At 41.7% G+C, this 23147-nt stretch overlaps 1 long non-coding RNA gene across 1 annotated transcript; it reads left to right on the top strand.

The window, feature by feature from the left end:
• The first annotated feature begins 655 nt into the window (after window positions 1-655).
• On the top strand, window positions 656-22254 carry LOC125631616 (uncharacterized). Its single transcript, XR_007354998.2, has 4 exons — window positions 656-1370; window positions 7212-7286; window positions 20446-20565; window positions 21693-22254. It is a non-coding gene; the product is annotated as an uncharacterized LOC125631616 (long non-coding RNA).
• The last annotated feature ends 893 nt before the right edge of the window (window positions 22255-23147 follow it).

Genomic DNA, 23147 nt, shown 5'->3' with positions numbered 1-23147 from the left:
TTCTCACACTCCTGCAATAACCAGCACTTCCTCTTCCTCCAACCATCAGCACTTCCTTGCCCTCAGGACGACGGTTTAAAGGAGTCATGCTGTCTAAACCCCAAAGCGTTTACACTTGTGATTTAGAGGGTTTCCACATTTCTGGAATCTTTCTGTTTGATCTTGTTGATATCATGTCATTAATGAGAAGACAAACGTCACAGTGAAAACACGAACAAAGGTGCATAAAAGGCATCTCTTACTTTGTTTACTGTGTTACTGCTTTCATCTAGACCCTGTTTCAGTCGAGTATCAAGGAGGGACCATGAACTACCTAACTATTTAGGGTGGCTCGGAGTGAGAAAGCAGTCGGAAAGAGCCTGTTATATTACTTAACAGATGGAGTGCCAGGCTGGGTTTCCTTGAGGAGAAGTCAGCACTATGGTTGTCTGGGAAAAGAAATCCTAATCTTGCTTCTTTTTAACTTTTTTTGGTGGCAGCTTTAGTTTTGTATGTGTGTTTTTAGCCGATCTGTTAAACAGAATCCCTGTTCCCCTGGAGATGTTGCCTGGAGACAGAAGGAAGAAAATTACACTGGCTTGTGGCTTGTAGATTTTCTGAGAAGGCGGTCTTTCAGGAGTGTCTTGGTTTTTTCTGCTTTATTCACGCCTTTCAATAGCTCCCAGCTTGCCCGAGGAAGAAATTTGAGGCCTGTCAGTGTTGCTCTGACTCTCCCAGAGGGGCTTCTTGAGACAGACAAAAGGCTCTTCATCCTCTCAGGGGCAGTTCATCCACAAGGGTTCCTAGCACGGCGTGCTGGAAGTAAAGCATCAGATAAGAGGCTGCCATAATAGCCCTGGTTTTGTTTTGTTTTTAAACAGTGCTCATATTCAAGAATTTTTTTTGATCAGATGAGCAAACACAAGGGCAGGCTGGGACAAGTGTTAGCAATGGAAAGGATGGAGTAATACACAAGTACTCGAAACCAAATGCCACTGTATGCACAATAATAATGTGAGTGGAGACAGATTTATATCTTCATTGAGCTATTTTATTTCTTTAAGAAAATAGTTTTAAATTGTGCATTGCTTGCTCAAACAGACACCTGGTGAAAATCTTATGTTGCTACTTCAGTGAGTTTGAGGTCCTGCCATAGGATTAATGCTGGGAGATCCCACTGGCTGCATGAAGACTATTGACCTCAAGAGGGTCACCTACCAGCATCCTGTTGAAGTGCATTGTATAGTTATTTTAGTAGCTATTTGAAGAATTAAAGTAACTATGTCTACACTTACGGGGGATCGTCGCTGTGGAGATTGATGCACCCACTAAATCGACCATGGATTGCTCTCCCGTCGACTCTGGTACTCCACTGTTACTAGAAGCATAAGGTAAGTTGACGGGAGAGTTTCTCCCATTGACCCAGGGTGGTGTGGACACCGCAACAAGTTGACCTAAGGTACATTGACTCCAGTTACATCATTCACGTAGCTGGAGTTGAATAACTTAGGTCAACTTACTCCTGTAGTATAGACCAGGCCTAACAGAACTTGTCTTGCTTGTTTAAATGTGTAAAAGTGCCATATAATGTTCTGGGGCATTTTATAAACATTATAAAATAAGTATTAATGGATCCCAAACATCATTTAAAAAAGCCTTTTCGTCCACCAAAACAAACTGCTCCATATCCACCCACTGTATATCCCTTATTAACCTCCTTCATTTTCCCCACCTTGACACTCTCACACAAAAAGTGTGGTTGGGGAAAATAGATAAACTTAAAACATGTCCTAAAGGTCCCGCAATCCTACCTAGCTTTGGTTGGACCCAGGGTGAAAGAGCATTGTAGAATCAGGACTTTTCTAAATGGGGAAATTGATTAGCACAGCTATAGTGGAGAAATCATATTAGAATAAAGTAATTTTTGTTCTGGAATTGAATGTCACAGGGGGAGTTATACCAACATGACTATGGAGGTAAAATTATTCCACTGTAACAATGCTGGTCAGTTTCCCTGCATAAAAGAGCCATAAAGGCATACTCACCAAAAACACCCTACTACTGTCTCCATCCCCTTTAAACCAGGGAAGCCCCACAATAGACACAGTATCACACAGGGATAGAGACAGGGCCAAAATTTCCCCTGCTTTGTGCTATTCCACCAGTGCAAAGCTGCCCTAAAAGTCTGCTTAACAAGGGGCAGTGCAAGGATGTATCTGAGCCCTAGATCCGGATGTCCTAGGTGCATGTAATAGTCCCCTTCTGATCATTTGCAGCCACCTTTGCACCCCTTCCTCCAGAGTTGCATCAAGCTTTCCTCTAACAGACCCACAGTTCCAGGCCATTATTTCCAAGACAGCGGGGACTCAAGTTGTTATTAAATATCCATAATTTCTGACTGCTAAATGATAGTTTGCTATATGAACATTATAGTAATTAACAATAACTTTATAAAAAGTTAATAGAGTAGATTTTTTATTTGTAGAACAGTCTGTAATCTAATATTGACCTACATAATGTACAAATACACAAGCCATGCTATTAGCTGCATAGAAAAAAAAAATCCTGCAAATATTACTGTATTAGACTGCCAACATTTCCACACTACAATTAAAATATATGTTCTACAAGTCTGAATGCTTAGGCAGCCTTTTCACATTCCCCACTCAGTGACTTCACTGGGAGTCTGGCCTTAGTAAAGACTTCAGGATTTGGCCTTGAATCGTTCAGAATGAGTTTTAAAGGAAACAAATGTGCAATTTGCACATACAAAGCAAGGGTGTGTCTACACAGCAATGTAAACCTGGGATTGAGCTTGGGCTCAAACCTAACCCCTAACACCAATTATGCTAACCTAGGGCTCAGACCTAGGACCCAGGACCCTGCATGGCTGGAGGGCAAGCCCATGTTAAGTTGGGACCCTGGGTCCAAGCCCTATTGCTTTCCTGTGTGCACGCAGCCCCAGCTTGATTTGGGTCCCAGAAGTCCTCAGGATGTATTGTTCCTGGCGGCAGAGGAGAAGTGCTGCAGGCAACCAGCGTAGTGGCTAGAAGCGCTACTACTGCCTGATCAAGCACGCTCCTTCTGACTCTGGCTCCTCCTTGCCGCTGCATGGAGCTTGCCTGGAGCAGGGAGCCAAGCTGACAGGCGGAAGGCGGGTCCTGGCCACTGGTATGTTGGGGGTTATCCCTTCCCTGGCTGTGCTGAGCTAGAAGCTCTGCTGCTTCCCCTCCTGCAGCCGGCCCCAAAACTTCCTTACAGCGAGGAGGCGCCAGAGCCCCTGCTGTGGGAGGCTGCAGGGAGGTTTTGGGGCAGGCTCCCATTCACCGCCCTCACAGTACATGCAGCACCAGCGAGGGCAGTGGGGGCCTGGGAGAAAGAGCCAGAGAGCAGAGCAGGGACTAAGGGGCTGCCCTGCAGGGAGAGGAAACAACAGAGCTCCCAGCTCAGCATGGCCAGGAAAGGGATGACCACCCAATACCCTGGCTACTCCCCCTCCTTGAGGGGCAGCTACCTGGTCCCTGCTCTGCTGTCTTGTCCCTGCTGCCCTCCCTGGGGCTGTGTATGCAGAGGTGCCTTGGCAGCATGCACTGTCAGGGAAGTGAGTGGGAGCCAGCCCCAAAACCTCCCCACAGCCTCCTAGGGATCCCTTATACCTGCCTCCCAGGGTGCAGCAGGGGCAGGAGTAAGGGATCCTGTGGGGTGCTGGAGCACACTGCACCCCAAGTCCTAGGAATGCACTTCACCGCTCCACAGCCGGCAACAGCCAGGCTGGGGTGTGTGTGTTCTTCCTCTGAACCCTACATTTTATGTCAAACTTCATAACAAACAGACAAAAATAAATAAAAAAACAACCAAACAAAAACATCTTCATTGAACATCCCATGTTAAAAGTTAACAATTGCAAAGTTTCATTTTAATAGTCTGACAGGTCTGGAGACTAATGTGCCAATTATCCTCAGAAAAGGTACACATGGGCGTTTTCCTGCCAATATAACTCAGCCTTGCGCTGGACAGCCCTATTCTCAGATTAGATGGTAGTCCAGTATAAACCATTCTCAAACTCCAGTCATTCTACTGAGACAGCCACTAAAGGAGCTAATTATGCAGTTTATGCACTCATGTGCTCCTTATGGGCACCTGAGTCCCATCAATAGCAGTGCCTCAATTAGGAAATGGGGGGTAGGGGGCAGTAGAGTTTCCCCCACAGTGCAACACATTCGTAGGGCTAGAGTGTCAACACCTGGGAGGAGGGGGCCCTAGGCACTCTGGGAAAGGGTTCCTTTGACTTAGAATCATAGAATCATAGGGTTAGAAGGGACCGCAAGGGTCATCTAGTCTAATCACCTGCCAAAATGCAGGATTTGTTGAGTCTAAACGATTTAAGACAAATGGCTATCCAGCCTCCTTTTGAAATCCTCCAGGGAAGGAGCTTCTACAGCTGCCCTAGGCAGCCTGTTCCATTGTCCTACTATTCTTACAGTTGGGAAGTTTTTCCTGAGGTTTAATTTAAGTCTGCTATGCTGTAGTTATAACCATTGCCTCTTGTCCTGCTCACGGTGGCAAGAGAGAACAACTTTTCTCCATCTTTTTTATGGCAGCTTTTCAAGTATTTGAAGACCATTATCATACCCCGCCCCAGTCTCCTCTTTTCCAAACTAAATATACCCAGTTTCTTCAGCCTATGCTCAAATGGCTTGAGTTCCATCCCTTTAATCATCTTTGCCACTCGCCTCTCAATCCTTTCCAGTTTCTCTACATCCTTTCTATACATTGGTGACCAAAACTGGACACAGTACTCCTGCTGAGGCCTAACCAGTGCTGAATTGAGCGGTACTCTCACCTCCTGTGATATGCATGCTATGTCTCTATTAATACAACCTGAAATTGGACTTGCTTTTTTTGTAACAGCATCGCACTGGTGACTCATGCTGAGGTTGTGATCCACCACAGCTCCCAAAGCCTTCTCAGCAGTGTTGTTGTCATGTCAATTTCCCCCCATTCTGCATTTGTGCATTTGGTTTTTCTTCCCCAAGTGTAGCACCTTACATTTGTCTTTGCTGAATTTCATTCTGTTGTTTATAGCTCAGTTCTCCAATTTATCAAGATTCCTTTGAATTTTAGCTCTATCCTCCAAAGTGTTTGCAACCCCCTCAGCTTTACATCATCTGCAGATATGATCAGTATGCTCTCTATACCTACATCCAGGACATTAATAAAGATGTTAAATAACACCGGATCCAGAACAAATCCTGTGGAACCCCACTTGAGACTGCCTTCCAATTTGACATCATTCCATTAATAGTTGCTGTTTGCTGTTGTTTAACCAATTATGTATCCAGTTAATGGTAGTTCTGCTGAGCCCACATTTCTCCAGCTTACTTATCAGAATGTCATGTGGGAGTGTGTCAAATGCCTTGCTCAAGTCCAGGTATATTACGTCCACTGCATTCCCTCTATCCACCAAACCGTTTACCCTGTCAAAGAAGGAAATCAAACTAGTTTGGCATGATTGTTCTTAGTAAATCCATGCTGGCTGCTAGTGATTATCCCTTTGTCTTCCAGGTATTCAGAAATAGAATGATGTATACATTGCTCTGGTAGCTTCCCACATATTGAAGTCAGGCGAACTGGTCTATAGTTCACTGGCTCCACCTTTTACTCCTTTTTAAAGATGGGCACTGCTTTAGTCCTTCTCCAATCTGGGACCTCTCCTGTCATCCATGAGTTTGTGAATATTATTGCTAGTGGCTCTGAGATTTCTTCAGCTAATTTCTTCAACACCCTGAGGTGAATAGCATCAGGCCCTGCTGACTTGAATTCATTCAAATTAGTTAGAAGATCTGTGATGTGTTCTTTACTTATCCTGATCTGCATCCCTTCCCCTTTATTGTCTATGGTAACTTTGCTAGTCACCCAGTCACCTGTTATTTTTTTGTGAGAAGACAAGCAAAGTAGGCATTGAACAGCTCTGCCTTCCTATCATTTTCCATTACCAACTCACCTTCTCCATTGAGCAGAGGGCCCACACCATGCCTGGTCTTTCTTTTTTGTCTGACATATTTGTAGAACCCCTTCCTGTTGTCTCTAACATTTCTTGCCAGCTTAGCTCATTCTTTACCTTGGCTTTCCTGATTTTTGTCTCTTCACGCTCATGTAGCAGACTTGGGTCTGTGCACTGCAGTGTGGATGCCAGAACCCTAGGTTCAAGCATGGGTCATAAAATACTGAAGTTAGGGTTAAAATGCAACATAGACACTTGAACCCAGGGTTTCCTGACGTAGGTCAGCTGACTCGAGTCCTACTAACCTTAGGCTTACATTGCTGTGTAGACATACCCCAAGAGAACAGGGAGAACATGGGGGAAGGAATATCATTGTTGTGTTAGCAAAGCTAGTCAATGATATGTGCAATATCTTTATTTAGTTAAAGCAGCTTGACAGAAGGAGTTATTTTGCACTTCTTAACATATCTTTGTCTTCCAAATTTTGCTGACATCGTTTCCTCTTTGCTGTATTGTTCCCAGTAGAAAGGGTAGGTCATTTGCAGTAGGGGCATGGATATTGGTATGAAGGACAAGAGTCATGACTGAAAATATAGGATACATATTAAGGCTTGGCATATGGTAGTGGAGACTTTAGGGAAACAATGTGGTTAAAGATGGAAAAAAGAACTGAATCATAAATCATGAGAGAACAGATTTTTACCCTGAGATATATTTGTTCTCCTTCCTAGCCCAATGAACTGAAAATATAATATGTTTTTTGTTAAATTGGACTCCCCACACAATGATGTCTTCAAGATTTTGGTCCCACTCTACAGGATTCATCTGAGGTCTGCAGCAGGCATTGCGTCTGAACTTGTCCCAAAACCTGCCCAAACTTTGGGGATGTGTTGATTCATCTGATTAGAACTTCAGGACTTGGGCCTCTCTCAATAATGGGCTGAATTGCTATACAGAATCTGAGCAACTCATGCTTTGGGGAAGTTTGGATTTAGATGTGATTGTGGATCTGGGCGTTGCCACTTGGATTCATTGCTACTCTTAAATAATATTACCACTGTAAATAACACTGAGCTCAAAATAGTAAAGATTTAAAAGACAGTAGCATCAGACATTCAAATGTTGGTATTTCAGTGTTTGTCACCCTGATACTTTCACCTTCACTGTATAATATCATTGTATAAAGGGGATGAAAGCTAAACTTTGATGTTTTGTTTTGTTTTTGCAGTGGTGCTCTTCTAAAGAAGATACTAAGTCGGCCATGCTTGAGCCCAATTTCTGTTGCATTCTGTAAAGTTGAGCAGTAAGTTTTACTGGCATGCGTATTTGCAGAAAGCAAATGTTAGAGTTGCCTGCAAGGGAAGGTCTTCTGGTTAAAGCACTGGGTTGGGATACAAGAGATATGGGTTCAGTTCTCAGCTCTGCCGGAGGCTTCCTGTTTGTCCTTGGGCAAATGATATAATCTCTCTGTCCCTCCTCTGTAAAATAAGGATAATAATAATTGCCTACCTCTCCTGGGGTACTGTAAGGATACATTTTTTAACGTCAGGGAGGAGCTCAGGTACTGTGGAGATGGACCAACCAATTCCTATATGGATATATGTACTCTCAACCTGAATTTGCACATGCCAGTATTCAGGCCAGAAGTGATTGTCCATTCAGGGATCATAAAAGGACTGATCTGACCATTCATGAACGCCCATCATTACTTTTTGAATATTCATGATCAATGCATAAAATAAAATATTTGGTGTATAATATCAGAGTGAATAAATTCTAGGAAACTGCCATCGGCAGTTCCATGGATGTTCTGCAATCAGAAAAAGGGGCTAAATTCGCTGAATAAATTACTCCTCGTCAATCATTTGGTCAGTTCTATGAAATATCATCATCGTCATAACACTGTGTTACCAAACAGCGATGTTGAGTTACAACATAGTGATGTGTCCATTGTGAAATTGTGATGCATCACCACTCTGTGCTGCAGCAAATACCAAGAAATCACAGCACAAATGATTCAACTTTGTGACAAGATGACTTTGACCTGGAGGATAAAGTTGGAAAAAGCAGCCAATTCTGCTCTGCAAATTGCCTCAAAATGCACCTCCATCATGATCTCCAAGTTCTTCATATCTAGTCCAGAACTGGGCCTCTCCCCAGCAAGTCACTGCTTAATTAGGTGATGGTAGTTTTTGAGAAGTAGACAAATGTCCACTAGGGACTAGACTGAAATTACCAGAGTTATTTTACCTGCAACCTACTTTGAATCTAGGTCTCTAGAAGTGAAAGGCAGGCAATTGCATTAACCCATGTTTTTCTAAGCCCTTGATCATTTGCCTTTCAAATTAGGACTATTTTTGAAAATTTCCATCCACCTCTAGAAACTTTTTTGTAAGAGGAAATGGGACTTTTGCATCCCAGCAAATCCTAAAGAAAATGAATCACTGCAAGCTCTTTCCTAAAAGCCATCACAATTTAGATATTTTTGTATCCTGTAGCTGTCCATAGTCTATCCCTAATTTAATTCCTTCCAGCACAAGGAACTGCTATCAGAAAATTGCCCTCCATGTGTCCCATCAGGTGCTCTTATAGCCTGGTTACCAAAAAAAACATTGTTTGGTTAACCATTTTGGGTACTGATTTGCATTGCACTGCAGATTTCCTACTAATCCCTTTATGCTTAGATGGAATTCATCAGTTAACAAAAGTAGTTAAACATATACCATTAAAGGCTAAATGCTTAGGGATTGCTCAAAATCCACAGATGCTTCTTGAAAGAGCTTTGGTTCACTGCACAGTCAGTAGTAATGTTGTCTGGGCTGAACATAGCTGAAGAGATTTGTGGCTGATGTAACTTTGGAAGGTCACAGTGGCTGTATTTGCTGGAGCTTATTATTAGCAGGAAACTCTATTTTTGCTATCGAGTGTGCTTGTCAAATGCAGGCTCTTTATCAAGGGGCACTGAAGAAGTGATATTCCCTGAGAAGCTGTCCTTCTTATGACCGTTCAATAGTATCCATAAATGAAGATTTAATGTGTTTTGTGTGGAAAACAGAATCTGTATTCCATCCATTTTGAGTCACAGGAAAACAAAAGCATAAGCAGCACTGAGCCCTCTCTCCACGGATAATTTTGTGAAGAGCAGCAGGATTTTGGCAGCATATCTGGCTTCAGAAAACAACCACAGTTATAAAATACAGGAGTTTAGGGGTGGTATGGTTAGTGAAAATGGCATATTTTGAGGCACAGACTTCAGTGATTCCTGAAGTTCCCTTCTTTATTTTCCAGTTTTATTTTTTTTTTCTGTGTATCATTTTCTTTCTTTTCCATGTGTTGTACATCTGCTCTGCAGGCTCCAGCCAGGAGAATAGCCATATGAGGACCTGGAAATCTCTTCTGTATTGATGCCAGAAGACAACTTTATATTCATTCCAAATGGCATGAAGAACCATTTGTCAGTTTTCCCTTTACCTCCCTTCTAGCGACTTAAATGTATAATGTTGTCTAAAACACCAGAAAATAACCTCTTTGGTGACAAATTTCAATCTTCATGTTAGTTTAGTTCCTAAAACACTGAAAAACGTAAGGCCAGAAAGTCCCACTCCTTAACCCTCTGTGAACAAGCAGAAGGACTAACCTCCCACTCCATTGTTTTCAGTAGTTTTCACCCTTGTTTCTTCTGGCTTTTTTTTTCTCCGTAGCGATATTGTTCTCTGGAGGTGGATATATTCATTTAAAATTCCTCCAAAGTCTGGCCATTAGCTTAAGTTAATGTTCAAACCTCTGCATTGCCTTCAGAATTTTCAGTGAGGTTCATATTAATTTTCAAGAGATATAAATCAGGGGACAGTGTACAGGAAAGACAGCCGGCTTTAAAATGGCTACACCTGACTCACATATCTACAGAGAAGTGGCTTATATAGATATAGTTGCTTCATGTCTGTCTCCTAGGAATTGCTTGTCAGAAAATGAAAAGTCAAAGAAGGTGAACTTGAATTGTATTGGACAGAGCAGTGTTTAGAAAAAAAGAATCTAAGGGCCCAATCATATTCTTATTCAAATCAACAACAAACCATCCATTCATTTCAAAGGGAGCAGAGCTGGGTACAATATTCTTAGGCATAAATAGCTATTGGAAGGTAAATGTGAACTTGGAACAAACACTAGTTTCACATATGAATCTGGTATTAAAGGAATGTGGGATTTGTTCACAGAGGGTGAAATTCCCTTCACTTGCATAATGCTCAAATAATCTGGTTTATGCTGGTGAAATGCAGGCAAAATCCACCTTCCTTGCTCCCTGGCATGGGCTCCGGGATTCAGCACAGTCCTAGCACTGCCCACTACCAATGGCCATAGATAGACTCTCCATGCTACTTGCACAGAATGTTGGATTTACATGTCAATCAGCCCCCAGTACCATGCCAGCCTATGCACAGCTGGTGCAGCGACCTCTTGGGCTGATGTTGCAGTCTGAATGGTTGTGTGGATTGGGAGGAGTGTACAGGCACAGAAACTCATGCTTGGGAAGCTGAACAGAAACGTATTGCAATCACACTGAAACCATAATTTACAGTAACTTCTCCGGATATCCCGCCCTTGATTCGTCCAGAACATGGTTTGGACTGGGCATCTCTGAGTGTCCAATGGTCACCCCCTCATGCTGAAAGGCTCAGTCATCTCCCCACTACAACAAAAGCTCCTCCATCTAACCCCATTTATTTTTTAACCTTCTAGATTTGGCTCTCCTGTCTCCACCTAATCTGCTTATTTGCCAGAGGTAACTGCTTATTTGCCAGATGGGAGTTACAATGAACATCTCCCCCCAGTGGTCCAGGTTGGAAATACATCTCCTATTTTAATAGTGGTCTGATTATCATTATACTCTCCACAAATAAATATCAGTTCAGAAAATGTTCACAGCCTTACACTGATCCTCTGTACTCTCTGTTTCACACAGAGAAAACCCAGATGGCAGCAACAGGAACAACTGGTATACAGTGTTCAAGCCCTGTACTTTGGAATATTGTCACAGTTTGTGTTTGGTAGCAACAGTAAGCATTAATCCACAGGGAATATAGGTACTTCTCAGAGGATGTAATGTAATAAGTACATTTTTTTTCTCTATACACGATATGGCATACACCATGTTAGATACACAGGACATACACCTGTAGTCTCTTTTATCTTATATTTGGAGCGTAAACGCTTTGGGCCAAAGACCATCTTTCTGTTCTGTGTTTATACAGTGGCTACCATAATATGGTTCTGGTCTGTGGCTGAGACTGCTAGGTACTTCCACAATATAAATAATACAAATAGTACATGGGGTGGGGAAATTGGGAATAGTAATGCTAACTAAACATGAAATGATTGTCTTGATCTGCCATGCAGTCCTCTTTAATCCTTAACATTTGCTGTGTTTTCAATCAGCTTTTCCAATGTTACTTGCCATCTCCCTAATTGTTAAAGTTGTTTTGAGTCTATCTTTTAAAACAGGTTGTTCTTGTTGGGTTCACCACTTCATATCTGACTTCAGACACTTCTGTTCTGGCACAATCTTAATTTCCCCTCAGTATTCCTTTCGGATTCCCTAGCTAATGTCTGTCTGCTTGTGGAATCTTTTCCTGTTACTTCTTTGTAAATTCCAGAGCAAATAACATGTATTGTTTTTTTTTTTAGAAATACCCTCCTCATTATCCCAGCCTTCTCTAACAGGCTCTCTTTTCTTTTTCGCTGGTCTTTGGTTATTTATGCATGTGAAAATACATCTCATTTTTATGGTGTTGAATTAACAGTGCAAATGTTATCTCTGATTCTCCTTAATATTGTCTGTCTCTTTTGCTGTTCACTAATGGCCAGATTCTTTCCCTCCTTGTTCATGTTGAATCGTACCTTGCTCCATGAGAAGCCCCGTTATTGTCAATAGGACTACACATAGAGTAGAATATCACTCACTGTAGGAGTGGCAAAGCTTGGCACTAAATTAATATTGTTTTTCTTCTCTATCTCTATTTCTTTTTTATATGCCTGACTTCAGTGGGAACTGGATCAGGAATTGACACTCAGTTCTAGATTGTTTAGTGTTCCAAATTTCATTCTCTAGAATGTAAGCAGAATACATTCAAGGGTTGCCTTCATTAAACGGTGTGTGTGGGGGGAAGGAGTGAACGGAGGGAGGAATCAATTTTCAAATGGAAGATGACAAAGCCAACTTTAATATTCTTCCCTTATCTTAATTTCCTCTTGGTTTACTTGATTAGGAGAAAATAGTTTGAAATATAGAAGGACCCTCATAAACTTAATTTTACCAGTTTTAAAAGATCACAGTTAAGGTGACACAAACTGTGGCAAAGAATTGCTAATTATGTCAGATTATAGCTTTTATAACACTGAACATGACCTCATTTTGGATTAAGTAAGGTTCAGATTGCAGCTGGGAGTCTAGTTGAAAACCTACATTTAAATTGCCTTTGAACTTCTGATTGCTAGGGGAGATAAAAAATAGGAACTCACCCCTCACCACCACCACGGTTTTGCCGCAAAGGGAAGTTTTAGAACCAATGGATGACATACAGTAAACAGCACCCTGTAAGTATCAATTTTTGTGCCATTCAGTACTAGGGATGGTTGAATCTTAAGAAGTTTGGAGTTCAGGTTTGGATAAGCACCCCAAACTTTGGATGTATATCTGGAACTTATTCAAAACCCTCCTGTCTGCAAAATAGACCTAGATATTTTGTAAGAACAGGCTTTCTTATAAGATTTCTGGAATTTCTATTTCTTTCCCCTAAACCAGTCAATTCTTTCCCATTTATTACAAGCCTATAGTCACTGGGCACAATTATAAAATTGTTATTCAGAACTGATATTGGACTAAATTCTATTCTGTAGTGCGCTCATAGAGCCCCAGTGAATTCAGGTATTTTAATGATATTATGGAGAGCAAAATCTGGTCTGTTTTCAAATGAAATCCCTCCAAAGTTAATGTGAGCTTTGTCTGTATGAGGAATGAGTGAGAACTTTAGTATAACATCTCAGTGCAGAATTAGGGGAGTATAGGAAGAACGGAGACAGTCTACATAACTACTCATTTAGAGATAGAGCCAGTAATTATTTTCCTATTTGAGTGACTTCTGCTGGTTTTATAAAGAACATTGTTTTCTTTAAATAAACCCACCAACTTTGCTGGACATTTCAGATGTTTACATGAGAGCTGTTATCCTGGATTGGCTCCCATGCAACCCAACAGATCTTTTATTTTAATATTATTTTTCTTTTCCTGTCAGAAGTATGTTTTCAGTGTGAGTCTCCTGGAATCAATATTTTGCAGGTAGAAAAATATTAAACCCACTTTCATTTTGCAGATTTTCTTGTTAGGAGAAAAATCAATCTAATCAAAAATGGCAAAGTTTTTAAAAAATGCCCTGCTATTACAATTTCTACCTTTCAGTTTGCTTTCAGATCACTTACTGACATTATTTTTCAGTGTGCAAACAATTAATGTAAATTCTTTGATGTGATTCCTAATAGAACTGAAATTAGTTTTATTTTACTTTCAAGTGGAAACCTCAGCATTGGTTTTTTTACAGCCATTAACCTTTACAGTCGCAGTGTATTTATGCTGAGCTATAGATTTTGTTTTCTCGGCATCTTCTGTCAAATCTCCCCTTATTCTTTTGATAGGAAAAGCAAAGTAAAAGGCTTTGGCAGGGTAATTCAACCTTGCCACTCTGGGCCACTGGGAGAGGTGCTAGAGGAGACTGGGTGATATGCTCATTCTTACTAGCAGTGAAGACCTTTTACAAGGTCTTTCTACAGAGAAGATGAACAGCCTTTCCTCTGTACAGCCTTCCCTCATGGCTGACTTCTTCACTCGTATGGGAGTGATAGGCTTCCAGACATAAATACGGCAGCAAACGTCAATTATTTTGAATAATTCTAAGAAGCTTTAGTTTATTCCTTTCTACTCTGTCCCAAGTAATATTTCTGTAGCACAAACATATGCTGTCTCAGTGAAAAAGAAGCCATATTTTAGACTGAGTTATGGTGGAGTGAGTTGATTCCTTATGTTTGTTACTGAGTTCTTCATGGCCAAGACAACAAGCAAGAAACTGTATTTCCTTTCCAAGCCATTTCCACTTCATAGCAGTAACTCCACTCCCTGTCAGCATTCTTATCTGTTATGCTCATATCTCTGCTTAGCAGTCAGTCCTGGTTTGGTGCTGTAAAGGTGTAATGAGTGCTTTGGGTTTATGGATTTCTGCAGCTGCTTAAAATGGAATTAAAACAATCATGAATTAACCTCAGATTTAAGCCTTTTGAAAATCCAAGCCAGGTTGCTTTAATCTTCACAAAATCCTCTTTCATTTTAGAAAAAAATAACCAAATTCACTTTCTTCTCCTGCTATCCATACAGTCATTGTAGTGAAGCAAGAACATGAAGTTGATTTTTTAAAAAAGTACACTGCCACTTTTGAAAATCTGCAGAACACTTTAAAACAGACACCTGGCATTTGTGGTGTGCATTGTAGAATTAGCATGGCATTCTCTACTAAAGGCAATGATACCTTGGCAAATTTTCAGGTCCTTGTGTTTAAAGAGAATCTATATGCCCCCATTGGACATTTGTATTTGGCTAAACCCCAGCCAGAGGATGGATAATAATTTTTTATGTTTGTGGGTAAAATTATTATTATTAAACCAATGTACCCACCTAAAAGGTCAAAACAGAGTACAAATAGTGACATTTTTAGAATTTTGCCTATAAAGGTGAACAGTCAAAAGGTTTTTTTCACTTGGACATCCTAGGTTGTGCTGTGTGTTGTTAGTTACTGTTTACTTTTGTTTAGTGAAATTCCTTTAATTAAGCCATTCTACCTTCCCACTAAACAATGTCTTTTACCTTATCCCTCCCAAACTCAGAGTCATTTATTTTGTGCCCCAGCCAGGTGTATGTTTCATTCTTAGGTCAACCCATCAATTATCAGATGCCCACATGGTTGTAATAGCTGGAGAGTTTACAGCACTTGCAGTCGGGGTTTGCGTTGTGGTCATTACAGCTACCAACCAGGGTCTCTGCGCACCACTGTTCTGATGGGATCAAACTCATGCCTACCTCAGGCAAGGAGGGTGGTTCTGTTACAATAAATTGCAATAGACATATCTGATTTGGGGTTTCCTCTGAGAAGGTTCATACAGCTTTACTGTTAATGTACTTTGTTTTTATTCATTAAGAAATAAAAGCACAAAGATAGTGTGTGTTGGGGTGGGGAGTTCCCTCAAACTTTTTTGCAGATTTTTTTTTTTTATTCCCAAGCTGCCACGTGAGCTGCATGCTTGGCTGAAAAGAAAATAATGTCTTAAGTGGATGTGGACCAATGTCAACATGTTGTTTATGTCAGTTCACATTTGTGTGCAGAAATCAAACATTGCTTTGTGGAAGCATTCAGATTTGCCAATAGGTGAACTGATCCAGTGGCCAGCTATGGGAGCTTACCTAGCATCTCACAAATAGAATGGCAGCAGCTGCCTTCCCATGGAATGCTACTGAACAAAGAACTGTCAGGTATAATAATTCATTCTCTTTTTTTTCCCTTCTGTGTTCGTAATTTCTTTTAAAGACCAACAAAGAAAGAGAATGTTATGCAATGGAAAATTCCCCTCTCTCTCACCAAAAGCCCCCATACTATGCAAGAACTGGATGTATTGTTACTTGCTGCAATACAAGGCTTCCTTTCCAATTTTTAAGCCAATAAAACATGTACAGATGTTCTAACAATATACCGCCTAAGCCTTTTAAAATAAAGTTGTTAGACAACAAGCAGTTGAAGGGGAATGAATGTGCAAACTCGAGTTGGCAACTTATCCTCTAAACTGTTTTCAGCTCTGATTTTAGTAGTTTTTCCTCACCTGTATTTGGTTATTTTTGCTTGCTCATTCATTTTTACACTGATTTTGTTACTTTCTGAATTTCCAAATTGCTTTTACCTCTTTCAAAGTGTTGTTGTAATTTCTTCTTCTCTATTTGTTTGGAGCCAGGCCTGGTTTGCTAGTGGTTACCACAGGACTGAGCTGAAGCTTGAGCTTGCTTATCGTTTCCGTCACACCTCTGGATATTGCTGAACTGTGCTGAGATTTTGTTGCTACTATTGGACTATTAAATACTGCTGCAGAATTGGGTGCCTGTATATTCTGACTTACCAACTTTCTGGACATTTTGGCTTTTCCATATGTGTATCTTTCCATTCTTGTCTCAGGAATGCCTCAGTTAAAAATATTTAATGCAAAAGTTGGGATCTCCATTCCCTCCTGTATGAGGATTCTGACTCCAGAAGGAACTTGTGCTGAGTTGGGCCTTACTGCTCAAGTAGTAGCCTTGAAATCTACTACTTACTGCAGATTCATAGATTTTAAGGCCAGGAGAGACCATTACGATCACATAGTCTGATCTGCAGAACACAGGCCCAGAATTTCACCAAGCATTTCTGAGCTAGATCTTACCTTTTCTCCTCAACCTTTAATCAAAGCTGCATATCTTTCTGAAAGATATCAGAATGTAGCCCAAAGAAAGCATGACTCCCGTTAAAAAATCTGATAAGTTATTGGCCAATATTAGATCACTGGAACCAGCCCTGCTCTCACTGGAGTCAACAACAAAAATTCCAGCTCAGTGCAACAGTCAGTATTGGGCCCATTATTTCCGAGGTAAGTTCTGGAGAAAATAAGAATCCAAATCCAGACTCACTTGTCCATTAATGATACATCTACACTATGAGCTAGCTGTGTGATTCCCCTGCTTGTGTACACATACCCTCACTCATTGAGCTAGCAAGAGTATCCATAGCAGTGTAGCCATGGTAGCAGAGGTAGCAGTGGTGGACGCATGGCTTAGCCAGGCCAAGTATGTACCCACCGGATTCAGGGAGATTTGTATTAAGCATGACTAAGCCATGCCTCCACTGCCACTTCCCATGCCAACACAGCTACACTGCTATTTATACTCACACTACTTTGAGAGCTAGTACAAGTATGTGTGCATGAGAGGAGAATCACACCTCTAGCTCACAGTGTGGACATAGCTTAAGTATTGAGAGTATACAAGAATACAATCTGGAATTGCTGGTGTTGTCACATTGAGATATGATGGCATTTACATTATTGTATTTGCAGATCTTGTAAACATCTTGGGTCTTTGAACTGAGCTTTGTTAGCATGTCCTTCTGGAGACTGCTTTAATGGAAAAGTCCTATAGAACTTAATAGGTATGAAACCAATAGGGCTCTATGGAAATGACTCTAAAATACGTTGAATATAATAAAGAATGCATTTTCTGGTCATAGAATTCTGTAGGATGGTTCAACAAATCTATAGAAAGATCATTAATTTCTTTTACATTCCATATGGCTTTTTCCATAAGGGGTAGTTTAGCTGCTTCTTCTAAATTGTCTCCTTTTGTCATCCATATTACTGCAGTAGTGATAGTTCTTGCTGAGAGTCTGTCCAGCATCTCTTGGGGCTCTACTCTCTCTCCTACTGTCAGTCTAGACATTAGTGTTCCAATTGCCAGAAATGTCTCATCTTGGTATCTGAATCAGATCAAACTCTTCATGCATTTTTACTAGCCACTATCATCAATAAAGATTCCAAAAGGAGAATTTGACTGGCAATTTTGCTGGTGATCCGTGAGGCAGAAAATAATTGGTACCCTTTTCCAGTACTACTAATTCTTACGTATAGCTTGGATATGTGGCAACGATTAAAAATTTATATCTAGTCCTTCAGGCCCCTGGAGAAATAATGAAGGGGACACTCAGATATGATGTGCTCTGTCATTTGTGCCTGGTGACCACAGTCGCATACAGGTGTTCGATTCATTTTCCATTTAAAGAGGGTTTGTCCACATCTCTCAGGAAATGTCCAGATGCGATTCAATCGGCACCAATCTTTCTGACATACATCAAAACCAGGTGGTTCCTCGGCAGGGCCAACAATAAACTGTTTGTTTTGAGCAGTTGAAATACTCCATGTGGCTCTCCACTGAGCCTCAGCATTGGAGTAAGGGTCTTGATGTGGTTACATAAAGGATTGCAGGATTTTAATCTCGTCTTTGGCGGATGTCAAGGCTAATTCCCCACTCTGGCACTTCAAGTGCAGAAGGTGGGGGTCCGCAAGGATTCTAAAAGTTAATACTGGCCACTCCAGGCTTGTAGTAAACTTCCAAGATTACAGTTTTTCTCTGAGCTTGGATTGGTAGGTGTTGCCACCACCCAAGTGCAGAACCCCTTTGAGAGCCCAGGAAGGCGCACTTGGGAATTCGTTCCTGTGGGGTACCCTCCAGCCCTTTCACCCCCCTCCGGGGAAGAGCTGAGAAAGAAAACAAAAGGAAATCAGCTGTTGCCACCAGCTAATTAAAAACATGTGCACAAACATCTTAAGACACAAATCCAATTCTGTTCTTAAAAACGGTACATTTTATTAATTAGAAAAAAGAAAGAAAATACACCTGGGAACTCAGGCTATTGCTAGATTTTAAAAGAGCAACTACAAGATGTAGCAGATCGAGCACTCACCTCCACAGTGCCTCCTGCTGGTTGTTCGGGAATTAGCTCAATTCTAGCCCTTGGAGTGCCTCCTGCTGGCCGATGTCTCTCCTGCCTCGGGCCCTGTGTCCCTCCTGGACCCCGGTGCCCAATTCCCTTGGGGTTCTGCCGACTGCAGTACCCCCACACTCTGGGTTTCCCCTCTCAGGGGAACCCCCAACCCTCTAAGCCTGCCTTGCCTCAGTGGCTACTGCCAGTCATCATCTAGCCCCCTTTCTCTGGGGAAAACTGCAGTCTGTAATGGCCACTCATCATTGGCAAGGAGGTTGGACCAGCTGCCTCTGCCTATCCCCATCCTAGGCTGCACCTCTGCAGCCTTTACCAAGGCCTCAGCCTGGAGAGTTCCCAGGCTGGAGCTCCCCAGCTCCTTTTGCCCTTCCCCAGCACTGCTCTGCTTGAGGTACCCTGTGCTCCCAGACAGCTAGGCCCTTCTCACTCCAGGGCTGGAGTGAGACTCTGCCTTCTGGCCCTGCAGCTCTTTTATAGGGCCCAGCCTTTTCCTATTGGCTCTCAGCCCCAGCCCTCATCCAGGGCTGGCTTTTAACCCTTTCAGGGATGGAGCTAGCACAGAGGAGTCCACAAGCCATAAATAAATAAAAACCTAATCACGTCTTTCTAGACATTTCCTGATCTACTTACATGCCTGGGGGTTCAAATGAGTAGTTTCTAGGTATGATACTGAGGATTTTTCATACCTGGCTCAAAGCTTCCTATAGCATAGCTGTTGCCCTGTCTGCCTCTCCCCGGGAGAACAACAACAGACAGACAGAAGGGAAGTCTTTCTTCAGTTTTAAAAAGTTCTAGCCTTCCCATTGGCTCTTTTGGCCAGGTGCCCACTCCCTTCCTTTTACTTATGCATAGCAGTGAGACTTTTTAACCCTTTACAGGTAAAGCAATTAGAGAACAGCTACTAAGAGGGATTTTATAGCTACTCGCTGGCTGGATGTCCATAAAAGGGAGCTACACCCCCTTCATTTATCACAGAGGGTTCTGCAGGTCATCGTGCAGCGGGATCCTCACATTTGAATTGACATGGTTGAAAAAGCGAGATGTCTGAGCAGCTCTTCTAATCTGTGAAGGCTGGATGTGCGATAGGACCGGGAGCCAGTCGACCTGAGTCGATTTGAATGTCCCTGACACTATGCACATAGCGTTATTGAGTTGAGTGTCAAGGAGTTTAGTGTGACTGCTGTGAGATCACACACGTGGACTGGAGGCCCATGATGTTCCAGTCAGTTTTCTGATAAGCGCGACATGAGTCCTAACCTTATCATGGGTGTTCTTGAGGTGTTGTTGAAAAGTCAAGCTCCAGTCCAGTGTAATGCCAAGACTGTGTTTTCCACTGAATGCATCCGATGAAGTGAGCTGTAGCTCACGAAAGCTTATGCTCAAATAAATTTGTTAGTCTCTAAGGTGCAACAAGTCCTCCTTTTCTTTTTGAAGATACTTTGGGTTAGCCTTATGGCTGATGCTCTCACCGCAGAACTGCACATCGCGTTTTGTATTAGCCATTTTATTGTTCAGATGGAAAGTGGTCACCGGGGTTTTTTTTGGGTTAGACCTAAGTTTCCGGTGTCGGAAATAATCAGCCATTGTGCTAAGATCTCGGGTTAGCATGCAGCTGATGGTATGGAGACTTGTATGCTGAACAGCTAGGGCAATGTCATCTGCATACATGTATTTCCTCGAATCCGTCGCTGGTATATCCACAGTGTATATATTAATAAGTATTAGGGCCAGGATGGAGTCCTGTGGGATGCCTGAGTTAAGAGTTCTTGGTCTACTGATCTGGCCATTAAGTGCACCTTAAAACGGTGGTCTGTGGTCACCGCCACCAAGAGGCTGATTGTTCACCTGCAGTGAATGATGTGGTCGATCTCGAGGAGGACCTGTTTCCAGATGGTGCCATATGCCGAGGACAAATCAACAAGGGCGATCCTTGTCTTCAACTTATATTGGAATCCTGCCTCAGTGTGGCCGGTGAGTAAAGCTACCTGGTCATAGCAGTTCCTCTTTGTGCGAAATCCTGCCTGCTCTACTGGAGGATGTCTCTGATAATGTCAGACAGACGGCAGTGTCTCTGTCTCTGCAGTGCTGACGGTAGTAAAAACTAGTCTGTCAATAATCTAAGGTGATGCAACTGGGCTGACCCATAGGTATGTGTTTTCAGATAGGCTGATGCCAACTTCCCTTTTAGTAAATGCAATCTGAACCACTACATTTAACTTTGCAAAATGAATTGCAAACCCAAGAGAGAGTTCTTGCCCATCTATTGGCCTGATTGCAAGTGCAAAGACAGTAGTAACAGGAGCAGCACCTGCAATTAAGACATGCATGCACAACTAATGGCATGAATTTAGTAACATGATTTTTTTGAAATCCAAAAGGTTGATCCTTCAGTGGCATGAAGCTTAGCTGGTGGTTTGCAGACTCTGGAATGTTTTTGGTATTTTGACAATACACATCTCTCCTCTTGGGAGTGATCAAATAACTCCCTTGTTGTCACAGCACCCTGAACTGTGTCCAGTGGGTCATGACTCCACTCTCCTTCAGACCTTGGAGATGTTGTCAAGGAGGCAGTATTGCACATGCATAGTTCCTCCCTGATTGTGCCATTGGGGCTTTACATCTAATTATCAGTCAGCTGTGAGGCAACCAAAGAGTTTGGAAAGGAAGACACTAGTTCTTATGGCCTCTGCAGCTGCCTAAATGGTTCCATGCCTGAGCCAAATGTGATTATGTTTGGTCAAACTTGAGCAGAGCTCCATTATGTTGAAGAAAGAAATTAATATGCTCCTTATTCCAGTGTAAGCATGGTCCAAGTTTTGGAACTTGGGGCTCTCTCCTGTTCTGTTGAGGTCAATGGGAGTTTGGATATTGGCTTCAGTGGAGGAATGATCTGGGTCTAAATGTGCAACTGGTAGATACAGATGTACTTGTTTTGCTAGCTAGACTCCTTTAGAAGTGTTTCATTCAACCACATAACAATGGTAATAGTTTGCATTAATATAGCAGTTTTCATCTTGAGCTTCTCAAGCAATGAAAACATGAATTAATGTATTAATACTCTTGTGAAGTAGGTAAGCATTATTATTCTCATTTTACAGATGGGGAAACTAAGGTACAGAAGAACTATGATTTTTCCAAGGTCAGGCAGTAAATCAGTGACAGAACCAGGAATGGAACGTAGAACCTGACACATCATCATATGATCTAACTACTAGATTAGTCTCCCTCACTGTACTGTAACTTAGAGGCAGCCACTCATGGACAGTGATAAAAAGCTTTATTGAATTACATAAAAGCAAATGTTTCCTTGAGATAAAGAATGCATTTTGTGTTTTCCAGAATAATGTATGTAAGAGCTCAGAAACATGAGACAAATAACCTTTTATGAGCAGGTCTTTTTGTTCTGATTCTTAATAGCCTATATCATTTTAAATTGGCATATTCTGTTTGATAGTCGCAATTTTAAGTAAACAAATCTAAAACAGTCATGGAACAAAGCATAGCCAGTTGCTAAATGTTTCCATTTGAAGCAATGTTGTTACTGTCCAATATGCCATTTGAAGTCGTAGTGTTTTGCAAGCAAATGTGATCGAGTATCAATAAGAATAATTCTGTGAAAAATTCTGTGAAGCAAATGCTTGTATTGTTTTAATTATAAAGACTGTCATGCCAGCATTTTCCTTTTGTTTTGTGAACAGTTGACAAAGAGACTATTGGGGACCATGGCAATGGTCATGGAAATATTGCTGATAGCAATGTGTACTTCCAATAAATTAAAACCTCTAGATCCTAGCTCTTTCACTGTAAATACAAGCTGGAGCCCATTCTTAACACATATGGGAAGGGTTGGTTTAAAAAAAAATCTAGCAATCATTTGTTAAGCATTTGTGCCATGAGTACACATACATATAACAGTGGAAAATGTCACGATCAGAATTTAAGTTTTAAGCCTTTCAGTTAAACACAAACAACAGCAACAAGAATGTAGCACAGCTAGTAGAAAGAACACACATGCATGCACCCGCACACACACAAACATACACACACAGTCTCTACTAGTTTGTAACCAGTTACTTAAATGTTTTTTGGCCATGCACAATATGGTTAACACATATTTAGTAATCGTGGTAGGTAATGACATGTCACTCTCATGCCTACTATATGGTGATCTTTCTGTAACCAGGCTGCTTCAAAGACGCGTCTTACCAAAAGTGCACCTAAGTCACTGTGATGGTTGGTTGTCCTTCCTCCCTGAGTTATTAGGACATCTCAGCATTGCCTGACTAGCTGCTGATACTGCTCAGTGTGAATGTTCTCTAGGCATTGTCCCCGGCTGAGTCAGTCTGACCAGCTGCCCAAAATGCACTGATACAGACACAGCTAAGCAGAATGGTAAGCGTGGATGCAGAAACACAGCTGACAAATAGTTCTGTTGTGAAAGCAGCTGCTTTGTGGATAAAACACAACTGAGTTTGTTGTATCCAGATCAGAAAATGGTGTCATGATCTGGTCATAAGAATGTCCATACTGGGTCAGACCAATTTAATCTAGCC

The sequence above is a fragment of the Caretta caretta genome, chromosome 2 (genome assembly GCF_965140235.1).
Source record: "Caretta caretta isolate rCarCar2 chromosome 2, rCarCar1.hap1, whole genome shotgun sequence".
In the NCBI taxonomy this organism is placed as follows: domain Eukaryota; kingdom Metazoa; phylum Chordata; order Testudines; family Cheloniidae; genus Caretta; species Caretta caretta.
This window is presented reverse-complemented; position numbering and strand designations above follow the sequence as displayed.